A 25,111-nucleotide genomic window follows, 5' to 3' on the forward strand; every position below is an offset into this window, starting at 1 on the left:
ATGTATGAATAAAGAATGCCCAATATTAGTACATTTCCTTTTTTATCTTGCTATTCCCTGTCATAACAGCTTTCTACCTGACCCAGAAGTTACAGTATTCCTAAAGTAATCTCTCTCAAAAGAAGTAGAAAGGCTAGTACTAGCAGACCACATGTGCCTGGGCTTCCTGGACCAATATTCCAGTAACTCAGTAAGAAAATTCAGTTACAAGTCTAATTACCCAGTGCTAAGAATTCAGTAATGCACAGTACTGCTGAATGATTCTACTGAATGATTAATTTTGTTTCTGGTAAATGTAGTGTAATCAGGAAAAGAAAGATTAGCTAATAAAAAACACAACCAAACAATTCTTAAAAAAAAAAAAAAAAAAAAAAAGTACCTTGCTGTAGTGCATGAAAGGACAGCAATATAAAAAGGCACATCAGAATTTTCACACACTTCTCCACTAGGAGTACAGCAAAGGAGAAGATGGAGACAAATACAGTAAAGATAATGAACTTTCAAAATTGAGGGAATGTTAGCCTGAGAAATACTAAAGTAAAGAATCATAAGAAGATTTATATTGGAAGAACTTCTGGAAGTCATCTAGCCCTAAAGCTGTTCAAGGCAGGATTAGCTTCCACCTTGGACCGTTTCCTCAGAGCCATGGCCAGCCTAGTCTTGGCAGTCTCCATGAAGAGAGACTCCCAGCTTCTCCAGGCAGCCTGCTCCAGTCACCTAACACTCTCACAAGTGAAGAATCTTTACCTTATATCCAATTAAAGCTTTCCTCATTATGGCTGGCAACTGTTGCCTCTTGTCCTTTCCTTGTGCACCTTTGAGAAGGGTCTGGCTCCATCTTCTCTATAACCCCTGTAGATAGTGGCAGACAGATCCTCAGCCTTCCCTTCTCCTGAAGGGGGCACAGTCCCTAGACCTCTCCTCATTTAGCATGTACTCCTACCACTAGTAATCTTGGCAGCCCTTCAGTAGCCTCTACAGTTTGTTTCTCCTGTTCTCCAGTCCCCAAAATAGACGTTTTCCAGATGTTGGTGGATGAGCTGAATCAGCAGCATGCCCTTGTGGCAAATGTGTCAATCACACACTGGGCTGTATTAGCAAGAGGGCAACCAGGAAGAAGGGACTACTGTTCTCTGCTCAATGCTTGTAAAAGCACCTCTCAAGTACTGGGTGCAGTATTGGACTTCCCAGCACAAAAAACACATTGATATACTGGACTAAAGACAGCACAGTAAAGTGCCTCCACATCATAGGTGAGGTGAGAACAGGTTTCTCTAGCCTTAAGAAAAGAAGTTCTGCTCTGAAGGGAAAAAATTGACTGCCCTCTAACTCCCTAATGTGGGGGCATAGAGAAGACGCAGGCTGTTCTTGGAGGTTCACTGAAACAGGACAAGAGGCTACAGATATAAATTGCAACACACGAAATTCTGAGTAAGGCTACAAAGAAGGAGAAAAAATTATAATGGCAGTGTTCAAATACAGGAAGGTCGTGGAATTTCAATCCTGGGAGATGCTTAAACTTGAGTGTGCAAGATCTGAATAACTTGATTAATTGGACAAGCTTTAGGCAAGCTGGTTGGACTATAGGACCTGCCTTTCACCCTGAATAGGTTTACAATCCTATAATTATGTGATGCATATTACAGGAAAAGCTAGTACTAGCATAAGCTAGTAACATTTCTCACAGGACTGAGTATACATCAAAGCAAAACTTCAAAACAAAGATCAAGGAGCATTAAGTAGTGCGCTGACTGTCTCTTTTCTGATGTGGGGTTAATTTCTTCCAAGTCCAATGACTCATCTGTGACTCATTTACGTATGTCATGTCATCTACATCAAGCACTGACAAAAGCTTAAATCTCTTCATTTCCCTTATTTTAGATACTAATTTGAAAATTCACATTAAAAAATATATACAACTACTTGCTGAAAATGATAAATATAAAATCAGTTGCTTGGAACAGCAGGTTGCCTTAGTTACCAAAAAAGAAGTTTAAAGTAGTTTCAGCGCTGCAGCAAGTACTGATTTCTTCTTTACTATAGCTTCCTTCACTTCTGCAATGCAGTAGAAGCAGCTGATCTAAAGACCTTAATGAATATATGAGTGAAAGAACTTGAGATGTCAGACCCTAACACTGATATCTTCAAACAAAGCAAGGGAAATCTGAATTTGGCTATGGAATCTAATCTGTGTAGAAATTCCCAAAAACTTGTATCTGTAATGGAAGCCAAAGGAGCAGTGCTTCAATATGTTCAGCTTATACAATGATGCTCTTTTGTAAATATTCACTGTCTGGGATGGTAATACTCAGCATTGTTGCATATTTTAGACCTAAAATCCCAGTACTCTTATTTTTGTCACTTATTACCAGAGTAAGGATGGAAATGGGGATATCACCTGTCATGATACCATTAAAAAGTTAATTAAGGATTGTGAAGCTTTTGGGTACCATAAAGATGAACATTACAGAGAAAAGTGTAGAGAAAATTAAGAATCCTGTCCATTCTGTCTTCAGAGCATGATTTAATACTCTCTAATGAGTAAGGAATGGGACCACGTACTGAGTGCTGAAAACAAAAATATTAATCGACACTTACTCTTAGAGCATCTTCCATCCTATAAAGTGAATGATGAAAAGTTTCTATGGAAACACTATATATACACACATGCATAGAGAACAAGCAGTTACACATAAATGCAAGGGGAGGGGAGAAGATGCAATATAAAGCAAGGAAATATCAGAAAAAAGACTAATTGTCTTACTTTAAAATCCTTAATTATGTTCTTTTGCTAGAGTGGTTGAGAAGGTTAGATTATATCATGTTGCTTCCCTAATATCATTTATCCAGCAAAATAGAACACTATGCTTCAGCAACAGCTACTTTACTTAACTTTTATAAGCTAATCCATACAGCTTTTGCTTCTAGCACTTATTCATTAACTACTAGGGATCTATTTTCTTGTTAGAACCTCTGAATAATTAAGATACAGACAGTGGGCAGAGCACGCATTAATACTGCCTCTAATTGCTTTTAAGTCTTCTTCATAGTTTGAACTAATTAAAAGTGGTATGTGCTTTATTCACAAACTTAAGGAACTCTGACCAAATATTTTGAAATTGCATAGACGTATTTCTTAGTAGAATCTCCCCTTTACTATTTCCTATATTTATTTCTTATAAATTATTTGAGGAAGACTTTCTTCTAAAGTCAATTAAATCTTCAAAATTTGAAGAAAGTATTCATGGCTTTAAAGCATGGCTTTACTTTTTAAAATCAAAATTAATACTGTAACTTTGGTGAATGAAAATGTTTATATTCCTGCTAAAATTAAATTGAAAAGATTTTATACACTAATTACCAATCTGCAATAGCATACAAACTACTTCATACAACAAAATACACCAAAATACACCTTCTAATAATTTAAAGAATAACACTTTTAAACAGATAGAGACAGTTATAACTTAAAATAATGATCTACATTACTGATAACTTCACTAATGAGAAAATAACACTTATGGTAGCCCCAGTATGTAGTTTGTTCCTTAAACATTCAGGAACAAGAACTTTTCTAAGCAAAACAAGGCATTGCTGCTCAGAAGTGCTGCTGAAGAAAAAAAATAGTAATAGTAATGAAATGTCTTAGAGCTAGTATTTGCCAAAATTGTTAGAGGGAAGAAAGAAAGAATTTAACTAGAGTGGGGGTGGGAGGGAGAGAGTGAAGTACCACAGCCAAAATTGTGGTTCTAATGAAGAGTACTATGAAACATCAGAATTAAGATTGATTGTCTTAATGATGCCTCTATCTAAATATATTCAAATGTCACATTTGATCATAACATTTTCCTTAATATTCAGCTTGACATATTTATAAAACCTCTTTAGCCTATATTACTAACATTATATGAATCCATATCTCCTTGTAGCACAGCTAGTGTCTTGAATATATGCAAAAATATGAACATTCACATGCAAACCCAAGCTTAAAATTACCACCACAATTACCAGGATGACAACAGGTTACTTCATAGAAACCTAATTATTGCAGAGTCTTTCTTTGAAAATTGTAATTAGTCTTTCTAAATTCTAGGAAAAAGGATCTTAAAGTTTCCATGTGAATCTTGACTTCTACAGTTTGAATCGCCAGGTTCTAGAGCCTGGCATCAGGATTCAGGCTGCCTCATCTCCTCCCTCCTCCCCCCCCCCCTTTTTTTTCCCCCCCGAGGGTGGGGGAAGAGGGTAAAAGTAGGTAAGAAGCAGAATAAGAGGAATGTAGACATTTCCGGGGGGGGGTGGGGGGGGGGGGGAAATGTGGCCTAAAAACCTGCATTTGTAGTTGCAAATCTGAGACAGGTAGTGGTTAAACATCAAAAAGTTTGGGAATTATTTTTTGGGGATTCTGAAGCTGAAAATTCTCTTGCAGGTCATACAGTATCATGTGCAAAATAAATATGGTTAAAAATATCTGTTTATTCAACAAAGTGCTAAATAATATTCAAAGAGCCTCTGAAGGGCTGGCCAGAAAACATTATCTCCAGACTGATATTTCAGAGGTTATGAGGCATGAAGCAAAAGTTTATGCATGAGACTAGTTATGCCTACATAGATGTAATAAACCATCTGCATTCTAACAGATGATCCCAGTATGGGAATATTACACCAATACTATACAGTGAAAGTTTCACCTGTATAATTTATATAAAAGTTATAAATGCATAACAGTTTCTGGAAAATTACTTTTAGTGTAACAGCACCAACATTCACTTATTTCCAATAACTATAGAATTTTAGTTGATCAAAACAATCACTCCAGTTTTTCCACTGTGTATACACAGTGCTTCCTGTGTATACACTCAGGAGCACGTAATATCATTCTGCAAACAGTTTTGGACTCCATGCTTTCAATATTATTTTTAAAACAAATCTTTTTGTCGAGTTAAGTGAGGAATGAAACTTACACTGCACGTGCAATGTAGAGATTTCAGAATTTGGCTTTATTAAAAGTTTTAGAGACAGCTCCTCTCCCATTTCTAAATTTTTTGTTAAAGGTAGTGTACTCTTTCAAAGATTTAAATCCTGTAGTGAGCTAAGTTTCTCCAAACCGTTCATTTGCTTGGGCAAAACTATACAGAACCATATGAACTGGAAAGACCATTTATTTTATCAAGCACCTGAAAGCACAGGTTTTGTTCAGTATCTTATACAAATAACAAAGCAGTGTTAAATCTTGCAAAATAATATTAAGTGTTCCTTCCGTAAAGAAATAGGCTTTTGTGGGGCTTTTAAATAAATAGCAATGTCAGAACATAATGAATTAGCTGGACTCCATTTCCCGCAGATGATAAAGCAGGTGCCACTTGCTATTCAGGGCTACTTATTTCTAGATCAAACGTAAATTCCTTGAACAGATTCTATTCACACACAAATTAAATTAAAAAAAAAAATAGTACTCTTGCCATTCCTGTTCATGAATGTAAAGAAAAAAATTTCTATGAACTCTTCCATCCAGCAAAACATAAGAACTTTCATTTCATATTCTGGTATTTTTTCATTTGCGTTGTGAAGTACAGTTATAACTCAGTTCAGGAAAAATGGAAGCAAAGTGACTATAGTGACATTTTTAAGAAGTTTAAAAGCATCTTTAATTAGTTTTTTATATTTCATCATCAAGAAAGTGTTTGATAAATAAATTTAAATCAACGAAACAAAACTTTAATGAGGTAGTTTAGGAAGGTGAATCTCTTTGCAGCCTGTAACTGTAGTACTTCCACGTTTCAGAATTTCAAAACAAAATTTATTTTTCCACACTGCTCAAATCTTGGAATTACAAGTCACACATGTAGTTTTCATGACAGCACCAAAAATAAGTCAATTATGCCTACTTTTGTAGAGTGCGACAAGATCATATAGATAGGAGGAAGTCACAACTTTTGTAACATTTTTATTATTAATAGAAGAAAAATAGTTCTTAGTCAAATTTGTTGATACCAGTCAAAAATGTTAATTTTCATTACATTCAAGTGATTCCGAACCATTTTAGAGAGACAAATTACTACATATGGAATAGATAACGCTAATCCCCTACTTAAAACAGACTTTTTTAATGCTTCAGAGAACATTTTCTATAACAAGTTGTCAAGGCTTTAAAGGGTCTCATAGGTCTTAGTTTTAGACTAATAGTACTGACCACTTAGAGGAAAGTGAAATTACTATTTGTTTTTTATTCTGAAATTAAATGCTTTTGTCTTCAGCACACTGGTAGTAGAGTGTAAGGATTACTATTCTTCAGAAACAAAACAGAAAGAAGTAGGAGTCCCTTTTTAGGAAAAAAAAAAGGGGGGGGGCTTGTCATTCAGGTAAAAGTAAAGGTCAAATCTAGAGAGAAATACCTTCATTCCTGCTCTTTAACCACAACATCATGATATATACCTTTCTGAGAAAGATAATGAAATGAAGTTATGAATAATTAGTATACTCTGCCAGATGATCACCTTTCATAAAGCAAATTTTTATCTGCCCTTTTTAACATGGTGTCAGTGTTTGCTAAAAGCATTGAATATAGATGCTTTATCAGAAGAAGTCACTCAAACTGAGAAATTTTGGAATGTATTTTATCTAAATCCTAAGTTGTTCCAGAGCACAGCTGTAGGACTATTTCTTCTATACTCTATTTCCTTCAGTAGAGAAGGACTCTATTCTTTCATCATTGAAGGTCAGATAAAATAACCTGCAGTTCCTTGCAAGTTTCCAACTTCTACAAATGATGGAGGGGAAGCTTCCAGGGAAGCAAGAGGGAGGTTTTTGTAGGAAAAAAAAAAACTACAAACTACTCTAAAAATTAATTTTCAAAAAAGCAATAGGACCATATACTATGAAAATTTAAATACTTTTCTGCTAAATATGTATATCCTATAAAATATATGCAATACATTTCCCCCCCACCAAGCCTCCAGCCTTATCCTGATTAATCTTGCTACTCTTTCAGCAGCAGTTTATTACTAAGCAATTATTTCCATTCTCAGGCATAAGAACTCATGCAGCTGTGTTAACTTTCTACAGTAAAAGTTAGCTGTTAAACAAGACTGAGGATGGCTTGGCACTTTGAGGAAGATGGTAAGAAAGCTGCCTCTCAGCTGGTGCTGTTCACCATAGCTAGCTTGCCAAGGAAAAGGACTGATTAAACCAAAAAGTCATTTTTAAAGCACATAAAGTGCAAAAAACCAATCCAACCAATATGCTCAGTCCTTTAAAGAAGCAGGGAAGTGCCCCATTCAAGTACACTAATATTTCCTTAGGATTTCCCACTCAAGTTTAATTATTTTTAATTTTTAATGTTTAGAAGACTGTAAATAAGACAAGATATCACTTCTGTAGGGTTGGTTCCTCAAGTTCTTGCACCCTAATTATCAGGGACTTTGTTCTGGCTGGAGTTTGGGAGCACATCTTCAATCCAGTGGACACATAAGCAATTCAGTCCGTAACAAGTATAACTGGTTAAAGCCAATTTAGAAAAACAAACAAACAAAACAAAAAAAGAAAAGAACACACACACACACACACTCTACAGTTCAGAAGCAACAGGGGCTTTCCATATAACCTTTATACAGTTATGCTATAAGTGCTTTTCAAGTTTACAATTTGCCAGCAACAACAACTACCAGCAAATTTCTACCTCTCCCTCCTTCTGTGCGTGAATTAAACAGATTATGCCCAACTGAAAACTGCAGTCAAAGAGCAATCAGATTGACAAGGTTAATAGCAGGAGCTTCTCCTAAAGCATCATTACAGACTACAGTAAACTTGCATGTCTTTCATAACAATGGCAGACTTCATATTTACACCATAGGAGCTGTTTCTCAACTGGATTTAAGAAACAGGTAAAACTCAGCTTGTACACATTTTGTTTGTATCTGCAGACCTATGTATCACATCTGATACAAGAGTTTCAGATCTGTTATTATGCCTTTCATATCCTTCATTAAATCACGAAATATCAACCTGAGATAAAACAGTACAAAAAGGAATTCCTCTACTCTCAAAGTGTGTTGTCACTTAGGGGCTGCTGATTGTACCTCAAAATGAATGCAAACTTACCCATTAAAATGGTTGCTAAAAAGTCTAAGCAAAACAAATTAACAAGCATTATGCAAAAGCTCACTTTCCCACAAAGCTCAAAATTGTAATCTGCGTTCATTTTGAATTAATCAAAGATGAAGAGAGAGATGTTACTATTTATCATATTTAGGAGAAGCACACATCCCCGGACACTATAGAGATCATAATATTTTGCAAGAAAATGCTGTCACACACACATGGTACATTTCCTACCATCCCAGCATTTAAACTCAAAACAAAAGCATCAGATTTCTTTACATTAGTCCTAAACTCCAAGAATGGCCAGAAAATAATCCTGAAGACTTACACCCAAAAATACAGCTCTAAAGATGAATTTTTCCTTCCTATATAAAATTGGTTGAGCTAGAAATGTTACTATGCAACTATTTTAACAATTAAGTCCAAGTGTTTTGAGGTTAGGTCCTCTTTGGTATATCCCAGTAAGGTGCTCCACAGCTTCAACTTGATCATCAATGCTGCTTTGTTTCCGGTGTCTGACACCCCAGGCTCAAGCCTATTGAAATGGGTCTTCTCACGCTCTGCTGAGGTGGCCCTGGAGAGGTTCACTAAACTGAAATACAAGTCAGAAGCCAGGCTTTGAACTCTACCATGTATAGAAAAGAAGAAGTGGTTGAAGCCATGAATAAAGTGTTTGTGAAAAAGCAATGCTTTAAAATTTGTTTTTAGTGAATTTTTATTGTAGGTGTTCTCCAAACCTGGCTGGAGATGCAACCTGACATTCTGTATAAAGTTGTATCATATTGTTATCCATGTTATCCATTTCATCCATTCAATATATCATCCATTTTATCCTTTTTAGGGGTTAAAGTAAAGCTAAGAACTGTAGAAGGGCCAAAAATCATAGCAGTTCAGAATAAGATTTAACTGCTTTCCCTCCTCTTACATTACAACCTGTTGCAAAGAGTGCCATTGGGTATTGCTCTTTGTCCACTTTCAGCTTGCTGGTTCTGAGCCATAACTGCCTTCTGCTCTCTTGATCTCAAAAAGAGAGAGAGAGAGACGGAAATAGTTTATGCTTTCCAAAACCACACCATCCTAATCAAGAGAGAAGATTACAAGAAAAAAAAACAGCTGAATTACAGGTCATATGTAAAAACCACTAGATTTTGACACGTCTGCTCAAGCTGATGAAGGGTTAGTAAGAACTGTCTTTCTGCTATAAATTGCATTGTACTCTCTATCCTCAGAGAAAAGTGAAGAAAAAAAATCTGTGTTATGCTACAACTTTTCTGTCAAGGAGATTACACACAGTAATAGCATCTAGTGATTACACTGCCATTGTATCATCACCATAAAACAATTAAAATCTTCACACATGACCACATTGAACATTATCACATTAGGTACTGAAGTACACATTGCATTTCTGTATGTCTAATTCTGTGCAGAAGTATTTATCTTTAGAACAAAGTTGTCTTAAAAATCTCCAGTATTTCAGGACATTCTGGTATTACAGGGGTCTTAAAGTCTGAATCTAACAAAAAAAATTGCACAGTGTTATTATAATTCCCAGTATGAACTGCTGCTTGACAAATAAAGATTCTTAAAATTTACTGATGACTCTTCATGAACTCTGACCTTGTACACTGGTCCACTAATCTTTAAAATAAAGACATGAATTCAAGGTCTTCACTACTCTGATATTCAGCGCCTTCAGTGGTCTCATCTTTCTAGAAGCCTAGAAGGGCTATTTCTGATGCTATTTCCCACAGGTTATAAAAGTGGGAAACAATTTTACTGTAAACAAGAACTAATTCGGTAAGTTATGGATCTATATTCATAAGCTTGCAAGCTAAAGAGTAAGGTCCCAATTCCATATACATGAAAACCAACTTAAATCCCTGTAAAGATGTGAAAAACCTGACATCCAAGTTTACCAGATCACCTCTGAAAAAGTATTCTGCCTAGTTTGATTTTTCAAGCAGCTACTCACCCCTTCAATGCCTTTTCCATCCTGTTTGTTTTCAGCTCTTTTCTATGTTCTACATAAAATCCAGTTACTATTTGATGCTAACGAACAAATTGAGCTACAGAGAAATTAATCCAAATGAACAATTAGGTATCTGTGCTACTTGCTTTTTTATTTATTTATTTTTCAGCTCCTTTATTTAGACCATTACAATATAAAAGTAACTCATCTAGTGAGCAAAAACTTCTAAAGAGCTTCATAACTGAATTAAAAAAAAAAAAATAAAGAGATGGATGTCATTACAGTTTTGAAAACATTTTCCTCAAGGAAAAGTTTAGATCTTTGGTAAGCTTTTATTTATAACATCTATACATATTTTTGTGGATCTTTTTCAAATACCATTGCTGTTAAATACAAAAAGTTCAAGATATTTTTTCATATTTGTACTCTTTAGTGGTTGCCATTAAAAAAAGGGTTTACTTCAATTATCATCTCACAAAATGCACTAGGTTACTCCTGTTATCACAAATCAGCAATATCTGTACCCAAAAAGAATAGTAATCTCAACACCCATAGCCAGTTTGGTAAAGCAAAAAAAAAAAAAAAAAAAAAAAAACACATACATACATATACACACACACACACACACCCCACTTGCTCAGTTTACTAACTGATTAACAAGTGATTAACAAGTGCCATTCTTCAGCTGAGGTACCAAATTCAGTTTTGATCACTACACTGTATGAAATGCATGGATCAAAAGAGAATCCAGAGAGTCCAACACGAATGAGACCTTGAAAATATCATCTCTGAAGAAAGACTGAAAGAATTTGTTCTGTTTATTATAGCAGAGCAAAAGATGAGGGAAAACAGTTTTCAAACACTTACGAAAAAGGAATAATCACCACAGGAAGTATTTCCTATTCTTGTAATTCACCAAAGCTCTCCACATTTTTAGTATTTTTCTTATAACTGCGCTAGTATATCAAAGTTTTGTAGAAGAAATTAAAGAAGAAACTTAATTCATCCGTTATCATGACCGTAATAATGTTGAAAGAAACAAGATAAACTGTTCCTTTCAGGATAAAGGATTACAGAATATTAGATAAATAGGAAAGTTTTATGAGCTTGCAGCATGAAAGCATACCAGAACAGTGCTTTAATTATTAAAATTATACAAATTTGGATCAGAAGACACAATGAGTGTCCAAGAGTACCTGAATATATTTTCTTCCAGTTCAAATCCTCCATAGCATTTTTCCTGTCATGTGTAAAATGAGTCACACATGAGAAAGTTACAACAGAGAAGTCACAGACCTATATTTCTTTCATTTGATTGTAAGAAGCTGTGATATTTTACAAAATTGGAAGAAAAACTGGAAAATTATTTCTACTCCCAATATTCATCTAAAAATGGGGGTATCTATCCAGTATACTTCTCAACATAGCAGATGTTGCAGAACTCGATCACCTTGCGATCAGTGACGGATCTATGGCCACTGTGACATATTAAGCTCATAAGCACTGAGGTCAAATAATCCCCTTATGAATCAGATCAGCATTAGCAGATCAAGACAGGTCCATGGAAATGTGTCAGTATGCCTTAACTGTGTCCATTACACCAGTATTTAATATATCAGTGTCTATACAAAGTGATGTTAGAATATAACTGTCCTGCTCTTCACTGTTTTAACTTGCACTTGAAACTAGTGGTTCATCAGAATAAAGGCCTGTTGTATGGCATTTTAGAGCTTCCAGTATGGGTAACCCATTCTACCCAAATAAGAGCAGACTAGGATAAACAGCATAGCAGCATTTCTTCTGGAAAAATGAGGATCTCCATTTGCTTTTGTAGTAGGAAAGAATAAAGACCAAACAAAACATTAGCAAGAAACATCATATTAGTGTGGCCACTACAAGATTTTTCCTTTTAAGGAATGTTCTGTAGTTCAGGAAAAATATAAAGTTATACATGAGAATATATATACACTGGATCAGACAAACTATCTTAGCATCCTTTGTCTCTGATAACATCCAGATGCTGATGCACAGCAAAGGCATAAGAAAAGGGAAAGCAGTACTCTCCTCCAGTGAGCTCTTCTATATCATCTTCTAAAGTAATTGATTCTAATCAGAAATACCTGAACTGGAGAATAAATCCACATCTCATGCCTAATAGCCCTTCTTAGGTGTTTCTTATGAACTTGTTTGATATCTCCTTTTTAATACCCATTCCTATGTTTAACTCAGTCATTACTTAATTAAAAAAAGGTTAATATTTCTAAATTAACATGAAATTCCTAATGACATACCAAATAAACTCCTCTTTTACAGGGAGTAGGTTCATTGATATAATGAACTTGGCTTTATAACAACTTTGTCCCAAACATTTAAAGCTACCCCAAATAGGATAAAATCCTGCTGTGCGGATCTTGCTACTAGCAGTCTTTCATTCCTCTCTTCTACATTCTTGCCACAATAACAGGCACATAAGTAAAATAAAGGGACACTGTGTCAGATGCCCTGAAAAACAGTGATCTTGAAAAGCCAAGAGATCAGCAGGTACAAGTTGTGAGACTGAAGCTCATACAGTAGCTCCTGATTTGGTTCTCTATTCAGCTTTCTGAATACTAGTATTTATTTTAAATGATCAAGACTGACAAAAGTTAATTCTCTGCTATAATCTATAGCAAAGGTTTACATGCATACCATAAGAAAAACAAATCACTGAAGCTTGGCATGCAGGAGTAATTGTCAGCATAATATATGACCTTTGAGCACAAAAACATCTACAAGATTTATGTTTTCTAATCTCCATCCAAAAGCCAGAGCATTGCAAGAAGAACTGAATTGGGAACAAATTCATTTAATACAGTTAAAGTAAGTGAAACAGGAAAACATTAGATGTCACTATATAATAAATAATTCATTATCTATCATCATTACACACTAATGGAAGAAGGATGGATGTCTGATAAAGATGCATGGGATTTCAATATCCATTCTTCTAGACATTTCAGCAACAAAAAAGGAGGGGCTTTTCTCCTCAAGCAGGAGAGGAAATATTAATTAATTTTTATGGTTATTCTTTCATTGGCTAGAGCAGTATTTTGTTAGCTGCCTTTTAAACATTCGATCATTTACAACCTCCACGTAAAAGATCACCATATACAAATCCTGTTAAGTAACAAGTGTCACACAACATGAAAAACATTATATATACTGCACACACTGGAAAAGACTACAACTTCACTGCCAAATCATCACAGAAAATACTTCTACATATCTGAAAATACAGTTCATTGCTTATAAAGAAAGTTTACATTTCAATCATTGCTGAGTTGTTCTTACTTGCTAGTATGAAGTTTAATTTGAGACAAACATAAAAGATTATGTTATCAGATTAACAGACTATATAAAAAGCAGAACTACAATTTTTAGGTCTCACATGTTTTTCGAAAAATTTAGATACAATTTAAAATTAAAAAAAAAATGCCATAGAGCTCTTTGACGTAAGGACACAATATTTGGATGGGTTAAGGAGTTCTCTTTTCATCCACAAGAATTTAATGCAAAAATAAAGAATATTATTCTTTCTGTATGTTATAATTAACTGTGTTTTTTTAAACTGCAAGAGAAATGAGTGAGTTCAATAAGACCCCACTCAAACTTTCCTCAAGAATCAACTTGTTGCATATTTCTGAACATTTATGTAAGTCACAATACTTCATTTCTGCAAAGTGCTTCTAAAAATATGGCAATATGTTAGAACAGATCAGATTTGATTATTGTAGTATGAACTACCATTTGATTAAAGGTTAGATCATACAGGGTGGACTGACTTCACTGGAATATGTTATGCAGTGCTTAACCGGTTTCACACATACACCCCTTTATAAAATGAGCTCTTCATCATACTAAGTGTTATACTTATAGAAGGCAGGAAACCTTAAGATATTCAGGATTTTTTTCCTTTGATCATACAAGAGAGATGTCACATTCTTTCCAGTAATAAACTAGTACTTGATTGATATACTGAGTTTTAAAGACCAGAATTCTTAGGTTTGTTAACCAATGAGTAGAAGAGCTCCACAGGAACTAATACATCATTTGTATTTCATTAAAATGCTTTCAAACATTTTATATACATACACACACTCTTGACTTATTTTAAGGTACTGCTCTATTACATTTATATATAAATCTAGGTATTTAACCAGGGGGGTGGGGAATGACACTTAGGAAATTTTTCAAAATACTGAAACAATTACCTACTTCACTTGTCAGACCCCAAAAAAATCACTCTAAAGACTTTTTTTAATCCTCATCTATAGCTCAACATTCATTTTTCTTCCACTTGTACTAGTATTTACACCTCTATTCAACCTCTTTCCTGCTTTCAGGTTTGACTGAGTCAAGAATCAGCCATCGAGTGATAATACTTCTCAGTCAGTCTCAAAAGCAAGATGAATTCACAACAATGGTCTGGGGACAAACAGCTCCAGCTGTTCCCAAGTTCCCAGTCATTTGGTATTATCAGTTCTTCTCTCCCAGGTATAAGAGAGCCAGAAGCAAAAAAAAAAAAAAAAAAAAAAATTCATAGTCTTATATAAATACAAGTGTATGTATAGTTACATGCATTTAAACAGTTCCAGGGGGTGGGGTGGGAACAGTAATATTAGGGCTGAAAACTACATACTTGCTCCATCTTAAATCAATACCAAGTAGCTTTGCTTCAGTAACCCAATATAGTCATATCTTATACTCTAACTATTCATAACAAGATTATACATTGTCAGTCTGAATTTGAAGAAAGAATTGAGGAATAAGACTTCACATTTATAATTATAAACGCTTCTTGCAAATAATTGAACAGAGTGCAACACAGAAAACAGTTCTTATTAATTTAGGCATAATTTCACTAATCCTAAATTTTGGTCTTTTATATCAAGTAATTCTTGATTAATGTGATTGGTTCAGCTCAATAGAAAACTCTTGAGTATGCATTTTTCTGGTTATTGTTACAATATATTTACAGCCAGAAAATTAAAGTATCAGCACAGCAATTAAATACAACACTAAAATATCAGAGTTAGCATAGTATTTATTCCACACAGAATAAGCATATGGGGATTCACAACTAAGCATAAAAAACAAAAATTGCTACCTTTTATAATTCCTACAGACATACTTCTCCTTTTTGTATTATGTCCTGCCTTGCAAAAGCTCTCATGTTTGTTAATGCCTGGCCTAATCCTTCTCTTAAACTTCAGGCCACTCCATTTAGTTTCCTCAGAAGTCTAGCAAAATTTCCCAGGACCATTGGACAAAGCAGCTCTCAGCCACAGGGCTATAAGGGTAGTGTTTTTGATGCCATCTGCACTCTTTCACTCCATTACTTAACAATCTGGTTGGCTTAGCATCGAATCCCTATCCTTTCTCCTGCCTATCATGCCTCCTTTACACAGCAACGCTGGAAATCTCTGCCTTACTGAAACCAGTCTTATCGGATAGGAAAGCTCCATCCGAAGGCTAACAAGCAAGTTTGCAAGCCGAACTGAAGTCTGAAAATGCCCTCTCTATCTTCAGTTGAGGGAGACTGGCTATTCCAGTGCGGGAGTCATAGTATCCACGTTACATGTTTTTCTTTCAGTTGACTTTCTGCTATCTGAAACAATGCTGTTTCAAGGATCTAAGCAGTAATGCACGGCATAACACCATGATTTTTAGACTTCAAAATGATGTCTAAACCTGTCACCAAAGACAGTCTCTAATGAGAAACAGACATCTGAAACCAGCTGACACTGCCAATATGTTACATGACTACACACACATGCATTTTTTTGATTGAGATATGTATGGTTACTATGAAACTAATTTTAAATATATGAATGAAGTTTGTAATTGAAGTAGATTTTGCCACTTTTTAGAAATGATTGTTTCAGAGAAAGCATACTACAAATTAACCTTTAAGACTTCTGTTCATATTCCTGACAACATTTAAATACACGCCTGTTAATTTTGTCTCTCTTCAAAGGCTAGAAAACATTTAATACTGGTATGCATCTTCTAGCATTGACTCCCCAAAGAAGAATTCCATATTAAAATAATGCAGGCATGCTCTGATTTAAAACATTCTGTCCATGAAATATAGAGTAATCCAATAGTGGTAACAGTAGTATATGTGTTAACATTATAGGTCAATCTATTTCACTTTCAAATGCAGATCAAAAGAAACTACTTTCAATCCCAGAAAGCAGGTCAACACATGGCCTTGATCAGAGTTTCAGCAGAGCACTGAAGGGTTTTCTGTTGTACCATTTTAAACCATCTTTTGACCAAGATACTGAATTTGAAGTTGTTTCCAATATAGCTGACTTCAAAATTATTCTAACTTTAGTTACTCCTGAAGAGTTGAACCACATACAAATATTAAATAGCTAAATACCTATATACTGTATTTTCCCTATGAAGAGAACAGGTACTGTTTATTATATACTGTGACTTGTATCACTAATTCTACTATATTTTTATATTAAAAAAAAAAAAGAGAAAGGAATTGTTCCATGCATTTGCCTCTCTCCTCCTTTATTTTAATCTAATCGCAGTTGTGAGAGAACTTGAGTTTTATTAAAATGCATTTTATTTTATAAGAAAAAAATATATGTATGGAATGCAAGACAGATGAAAGGTAAGCAATTAAAGTTAGGCACATAAATCCATTTTTAGCTATTCCAAACTGTATCAATTCTTTTCTCATAAAAGTTCCTCTTTCATATTTATTGACATATGGAAGTGTATATCCATCTACATATATTAATACATATATGAAAAAACACACAGAATCCATTAACACTGTTGAACACTACTAATCTAAGAATTTCTGTGCCCCTTAATACAAAGGTTAGCAGCATGAGACACTACATTCGTGTTGAACTTCCACTGAATTTGATTAAACAGGAATAAAATTTTCTTATCCAGTCTCAGCAGCCACAATTCTTTTACTTTGTTATTGAACCATGCAACAAATTAAACCAGTCTGGCTGTGTATTCACTTAGATGAAAGCTGCATATTGTTTGGTAATGAGAAAACTTTTCTGTGCAGATAAGACCTTTAGCTGAGATTACATGTGCTTCATATAATTATTCCATGTATTCCATTATTTTGTTACAACTGACTAAAGCCCTGTTGCAAATTTCACAGCACCTACAGCATCGAGCATCTATTGCAGTATGCCACCTCCTCCAATGGATACCCTGCAAGCATTAATAAAGGCCTTAACACTCATTAGAGCCAAATAATTTTCAGTAGCTAGAACCACTTGCTACTGTGTGACAGGAAGAGTTTCAAATATAAGCAAAAAAGGGGAAATCCAGCTGCCAAAAAAATGAATGCAAGGAAAAAGGAGTATTATTGCTAAGTTTATGCATCTAATTCATTGCTTGTAAATAAATACACTGTAACTGCTAATCCTAAGAGTATTTAGCAAAAATTACCAAAAATAGCATGGATAAAACATAGCTGGTACTACCTAGTACTATATTAGTATATCAACAAGTATGAATTGTACCCACTGTTCCTTTATCTACCCATTTAATTCTCCTAGCCTAGTTGGGAACTTAAGTCTGCCCATGAATACAAACTCCAAATAAATCAAATTGAGCAAAGAAAGACATTCACAGAGTACCTAACCTTAGGGCATACTGAATTATTATTCAGTAATATACTGCAATACTGTGTGAATAGTGGCATATATTAGACTAATACACATACAATAGTTTTATAACTCTATGATTCGTGTGTTGATATATTCCAATATATCCTCCTTTTCCCAAAAGCAACTCTCTATTAAGTAGTTCTTTGATTTTAAGCAACATTTCAAACAATTAAAAGGCAGCAAATGGAATTTTCTATTTCCTATAGATTTTCTCATCCAGAGTTTATTTTCTTAACATATCTGCATCAACTGTACATATATTACTCTGCCCTTCTTAATTATCTATTGGCCCAAGTAACTATAATCAAGGAACAAAGTACAATTTACAGCAACATGATCTACTATATCAATTTTTTATCTTTTTTTCTATACTTATGTAGTATTTCTAAGAAACAGGATATGTACATCTTAAACTGAATATATAGTATCATAAGCATCTAATTTAGACCTTGTTTTATACATTAAAAGGTCATACTGAGATCAATTGAGATCAGTTTGGTCTGATCTTCTGCAAAACTTACACCATAGAAAACTGTTTGCCTTAATTTCTGCATCTGCACAGATATCTTTTTGAAAAATTCACTGCGATTTGAAAAGTCATTGAGTTTCTCTTTGAATATTTTAAATAGCATGCTGCAAATATAAACTTATTTCTAATTTGAATCAATTCAGCCAAAGCTTTTGAATCTTAAATTTCTTTCCAACTTTTTCCTCCCAGACTCAAGAACCATCTTTTGCTTTTCTTTCTAGAGAGAGGTGGTAATCTTCTGTTTCATAAGTCAGGATGAACTTCTTAATTCTCCTTATTAGACATACTTTTCACAGCTCAAATCCTTGTTCATAGTTCCTTTCTGAGCTCTTTCCAGTATTTCAAAAATCTTTTTGAACTGCAGACATGTCAATGGAACCTAGTACCTAGAAGTGATTTCACTAATACTATCAAAAAATAAACACAACCTCTGTACTTTCTCTCTTGAAGCACTAGGCCCTAAAATAACAATCTGAACTACATCATCATAACTCAAGGTCTGTCTGAACTGGCTATGTGCCCTTTTCAGATTTGCCAAATCCTTTAGTAGCAAGCGTGATTTATGTCCTTACTTACCTTCCTAGGTAGGCATTGCACTTGCATACAATACATGTTTTCAGACAGTAATTATATTTCTTTTGTCTAATAGTTTACTAGACACATTCCATAGCACACTTTATTAACACTACACATGATCACCATCAGGCTCTCCATTCCACAGTTAGCATTCAAGCTTTCTGGATGTGCGTCCTTCCTCCACTCCCCCTTTTTTCCTCTGGTGTCTTTTCCATTGCTCCAGCATTATGATCTTGGCCATAAAACCTCTTCTGTGATGAACAGATAGCTTTCACAAGTCTTACTACACTTGTTTCTTAAAAATATAAAATTAGTTTTCACAAGTTAAGTATTTTATGATCCACTTAACCTACATGAAGTAATACCCATTGTGTAGAATGGAACTGATCTTTGAAATATATTAGCTAACCATCTGTTAGTCACTAACTGAAGTGACCTCAAAGGGCTGCAACTATGATTTTTTTCATAAATGGTGTCATGTCGTTTTCTATCATTGTTTGGATTCTACTAATATAGTCTTAATGTCTATTTTAGACAGAAGCTATATTAGTTGCAATTAATTACAAACTGACAATAATTTTGGCATAGACGATTGCTTTTCATTTGGAATAAATATCATGTATATGGCAAACCAAGTTACAAGAGTTAGAAAAAAAAATCTGCAAAATGAAATAATCAGCTGCCACAGGAATGTTTATGGGACTACTCTTAACTTCATAAGATGAAAAATTTTGATGAAAACTATTTATACACAGTTATGCCCAGAAAGAACTATGTACACCACACAACAACCAAGAAATCACCTCAGAGTCCTCAGTCCAATAAGATAAAAATGACAACATCAGATGGTCCACACAGAAGGAAATCATAAGAGCCAAATTTTTTATCCAGGAATAATATCTGCATTGCAAGATCACATCCTGCCTATGGGCAGGATGTTCACTACTTGTTTCATTCATTAGACAAGCCATTCACACATCAAAATAAACACTATACTAATTGCCCCAAAAGAACAGTTTTAGTCTTTTATACATGCATACACACACAGACATACAAAGAATTAAGATTACCTGAACAACCTACATTTTGACATTTGTTAACTTGCTTCTTGACATCTCTTTCAACTTTCTCGCTTCAATTGACAACTAAATTTTATCATTAGTTTCATATGATGACTTTAAAAAGGTTATAACACACCAAATGATCCATGAATATTAACATATGCACAATCAAAAAAGCTTTGAATAAAAACATATGCATTGTGTTAATATTTATATGATAAAACTACAAAGCCCAAGCAGGACTGTGGCTTTATTCAGTCTATGCAATACCTGCTAAGAGAAAGATCTTTTAACATGTGTATTCTGTATGTTTGTCATTAAAAAGATATACTTGCATCCTGAACTACATATTATTGGTAGAATCTATGAGGTGAATTATGATCAAAGAACATAGACATTTAGCTTAATTTTACAGAATCTCAAGAAGATAGAGATGAAAATGTGGTGAGGGGTATAAACTATATTCATTATATATTGATATATTTGTATATACAAAACTAAATTTTATACCATGGAGATGTGGCAGTATGTGTATAGACACATATGCACATATTTCTTGCCTTTCCCATTAATACATATTTACAATGGAAAACTGATATAGCATGAATACTTGAGTTGGCTCAGTTCCTCACAGAAACACACTATAAAAATGCTTTGAGGAATGATATTAGCTATCAGTGATGTACATTAGTGATAGTGATGTACACTCATCTATAAAAATATTATGCATATCACCTATAGCAGAGGAAGGTACACATCAAAAAGAGCAGAGTCATGAAGGCTTGCTTGTATGTAGAACGCTTAAGGTGTCTTTTGTGTAGCAGTGAACATTGCTCCAGATAATATCCTTCACAGGACACAGATTCTGGAACATCTGTGGCAAGACAGCTGTGGAATGTGCCAAAAACTTGGTATAATTTTTATTCTCTGTATTATTCAGGTTTGCTCAGCCTTAGCATATTTTCAGTTATGTTTCTTAGACTATTATTGTCCAAGTACTATGTTACTAAAGTATCAACTTCAACATGAATACTGAGTAAGAAAATATAAAAATAATTTACATACAACTCAAGCTGTATATAATTAAAAATTTTGATGAACTTAGTTCTCATCTAAAGGCACCAAGAAGTACATAAATACATTGTAGAAAGAGTAATTCAAACTAAAGCAGGGATGAAGGTCTAGTATTATGAGACTCATTTTCCAAATTTAAGAACTAATTGCACAAAATATATTGGAGAGGTTCTTTACACCCATTTACTTCTGGCCTCCCTCTCTTTCACATTACTTCTTTTTTGTGCTTGTCATTTGCAATTTCATGGTGCTTTTATCAGCTAGGGAGAAATAAGTCTTTGCCAAAAGCTGTTGCAAGTAACCCAAGTGAGGGATATTGCATTTTAGAAATAAAACAGCAATAACACTACAGGAATGGAAAAGATACCAGAGATCAGGAGAAAAGAAAGAAACACACAGGTATCCAGAAAGTATAAGTGCTAACTGTGCAATGGAGAACCTGACAATCATAAGCATCATTTTAAGAAGTGCATTAGTAAGAAAGAAGTTTTATCCAGTGGTTAAGGCACCAAATGTATCTAAGAAATCTTGAGATTAATTATTATGCTCTTCCAAAACACATCTATATCATAAGGCATATCTGCAGGCTGAGCAACATTATTCCTATTAGCACAAATAGCTGTAGTAAAGACATGGTGATACAGTCTGTTCAGCCAGCTAGCCAGCTCAAGAAGTCCAGTAGCACACTGAGCCATTACTTGGGTTGTTAGACTGCTTTGAAATGCATATCACTACCACAGCAGTTATCTGCGACAACACATATCGCCCTCCCCCCCCCCCCCCCCCCCAAAAAAAGGGACATATCCACACTCAAACTGCATCTTTGTTTATTGGCTACATCTACCAATAGATTTAATCCTCTTTTTTCTTAATCTCAATTCACATGCAGAAAATACTCTTCTTGAGCTAACAAAGCATTGTGGAGACAAGTAAAACAAAACCAAGGATCTCATATTTATAAAACTGCTGGGATGGAAGAGGAGAGATTGGGGTGGGTAAAAGGAGGAAAGAAAGGTTGTAAAAGTTAATACAGGTAAATAAAGAACCTTAAAACTTACAGCCACAAGAACTTCTAATTTTTCAATTGTATTATATGATTAGTGGTTATAAAACAAGTATGGTATAAAACAGAACTGATTTGTCTTACAAGCTGTATTAAATGTCAGCCTTGTTTTCCTTCTCTCCAGAGATCAGAATTGTTAAGCTATTTTCTTTTTCAAATTAATCACAATCTAATCATAGGTATTTAATAAGTGTCATGCTTAATGCTTAATTCATTAATATATTCCAATAAATTATTTTTTTTGTAAAAAAGTTTTCCCCTCCTTAAAAGTGGAACTATAAATTGGTATATAAGGAGTGGACTGCACTCCTAGTAAGAAAATAATATTGTAAGAGAGTATTGGAATTTTCAGAATACTAATTTTGTTGACATAAATATCCATAATTAGATTTCCCACACAAATATTTATTCATAAAGCTTATGCAGGAATGCACAAATCCTCCCACTCACTGCAAATTCAAAGCCCTATTTGCTGGGTCTATTCAATCAATATCATAGTTTTATATTTTTTATGTTACCCAGTCCTGGTGATTTGCAGCCATTCCCATTGCTGCACTTAGCAACTGAGAGTATACATAAGAAGAACACCTGCTTTAAAATAAAACTTCATGAGTCATTGCCTAAACAAAGATCTGATGCCAGGTGTCCAAAACACAGAGAAAGCTCTGGCCACACTACTTCCAAAACAGTTTAGCAGTGTCCAAAAACAAATGTTGTTAGCAAGCTATTCAAATTTAATCTAATCATATTAAGTTTAGACTTCTGTTTGTGACTTCTGTGAGAAATTGTTTCAACTAATCATTAAGAAGCATACCTGGCAGAATGCTTCCTGGATATACCAATGGGATAGGCCAAGTCAGCTTGTTAGACCTAACCTTGGCTTGGTTTGTATTCCCAGTCTAGAGAAAAGCTCTTCTGTCACAGGGGCTGCATTGGCAAAGCCTGGTGCCTGGTGATTAGGATATTAGCTAGTTTCTTTTAGATAGAATTGCAGCTAACTACAAAAAGGAAGACAGCATTAGTAAAAGGGGGCGGGGGGCGGAATTCAGCTGTTAATGTAGTTCTCATTAAAAGATGTTACAAACTTTCCAAAATTCCTTTAAAGCTTCTGTTGCTAGAACGAACACAGAAATAACAAAGCATCTTTTGTATTACGACTTTCTCCATTCAATATATCACATCAACAACGATCAGACAGCTCAGGAAAAACATTCTAACTTTTTAAAACTCAAATACAAAACTGTTTGCAGTTCACTGCAACACAGCAGAATATTATGTTCATTTACACATTCCCATTTTGAGGTTCAATGTTTACTAACCCTTGTGAAGCTGCAGTGATAAATTCCAATAAACTGTTCTAAACTACCAGAAAATTACGTCTCTGGAAGATTTTCTTTCAAAATTAAGCAATAATGAACAAAAAAGAGATATGCTCTGCTTTTCAGTAATGCAAACTGCTTACCTTACTCAGTGTTACCATTAGTATTAGAATGCACAACATTTTTTAAAGAATGAGTACAAAGCTAAAAAAAAAGACAAAATGTAAATAACGATGTAATTTCAGCCTGAAAAAGGAAATGCTACTGCATGCTCTGCACTATAACATAGCGCAGCTGACAACAGAGAAGAAAACCCCCAGAAGTGCATCTTGTTCTATATGCACAGGCACATCTTTTAGTTGGGAGCTATTTTGTTCCTCCATTTAAGGTTGCGGGGCGGGGCGGGAGGAGGGAGAAGGAAAAAAAGAGCAAGAAATGATTACATTCTTGCAAATGGGCAGCCAGGGCACAAAGAATTACAGAGCAAAACATCAAATATACTACATTTGGGAGTATGGAGACAGTAAGTCTTTTTGTTCATAGCAAATTCAAAACTCAGCTTTTTTCACATAAGGAATTACATTTAGATTCAGTATAAATCCTTAAATACCTCATGAAATCAGACACTGTGGGCCTCACCTGTCCCACCTGCTGCTAATTAGGCACACTAGAGGAGGTCAGCAGTCAAATTCCTAATAATTAGAAGGCCAAATGGCTTCTAAAATCCACAAATTAAAAGATTTTAACAATAGAACTAGCACAGTCAACCTTCTCCTCATACATCTTACTGTAAAGTGTATCACCTGTCCATAGCCAAGCAGTAGGTGGCAGCTACTGACCTATTCCACAAGCAGTTTCTCTTTGGTAATCATTCAGGCAAAGCCAACTTGATGCTGGACCTCATCCACCTCTAGTCCCTCCTTCCTCTCCCTGTAAACAGTGTTTACAAGTTAAAGTTATCAAAGCAGTGACCTATGCCATTCATAGGACCCAGATCAGTCCCTGATATTATGCTTAGGGTCTTACTAAGATGAAAAGTTGCAGAGCCTTGGTATTCCCATCCTTTCCCGCAGAAACTGGAAGGACACAACTTTTCTGCCTCTTACCTGCAACCAGCCACACTTCCTCCTTCTCACTTTGCTCAAGATGAACTAAGCTTCCTGTCACATAACCAGACATAGCAGATATGTTAAATGATGGGCATGGTCTCAGTCACAGCAACAGTGACAAAACTAGCTCTCCCCCACATCCCAGCCCCACTTGGATGCTTCCCTAAAGGACTATCATAAGAAATCACCTAAATCCTAACCTCATCCACAGCTACCTCCACACTTACGAAATCACGTTAGAAATAGATCCTCCTCTCCCTGTCTTCTTCATTCCCACTTCAGAAACCATAGTCATCGTCCTGAATTTTAGTTCTTCATAACTTATAGAGAAAAACATGCATGTGAAAGCAGAACATCCATAACTATAGATGTCACTCACAACAGCAAGTTATATCCTTCCTGATTGTAAAATGTGTTCATGTGTCATACCACTCTCCACACAGAGCACTGCCATCAGATCTCCAGAGCCAGTCCTCCATCCTTTAGAGTCACTGCTTTCACTCAAATTGCAATTCTTTAAATGAATTTAAATCTGGCTGTAAAAATGGCTCAAAACCTTCAAAGTAGCAAGTAGCTTTCAAAATAGGTATTTTAAAGGGAAGCTGCATATGGTG

The sequence above is a fragment of the Rhea pennata genome, chromosome 4 (assembly GCF_028389875.1).
Source record: "Rhea pennata isolate bPtePen1 chromosome 4, bPtePen1.pri, whole genome shotgun sequence".
Taxonomy (NCBI): Eukaryota; Metazoa; Chordata; class Aves; order Rheiformes; family Rheidae; genus Rhea; species Rhea pennata.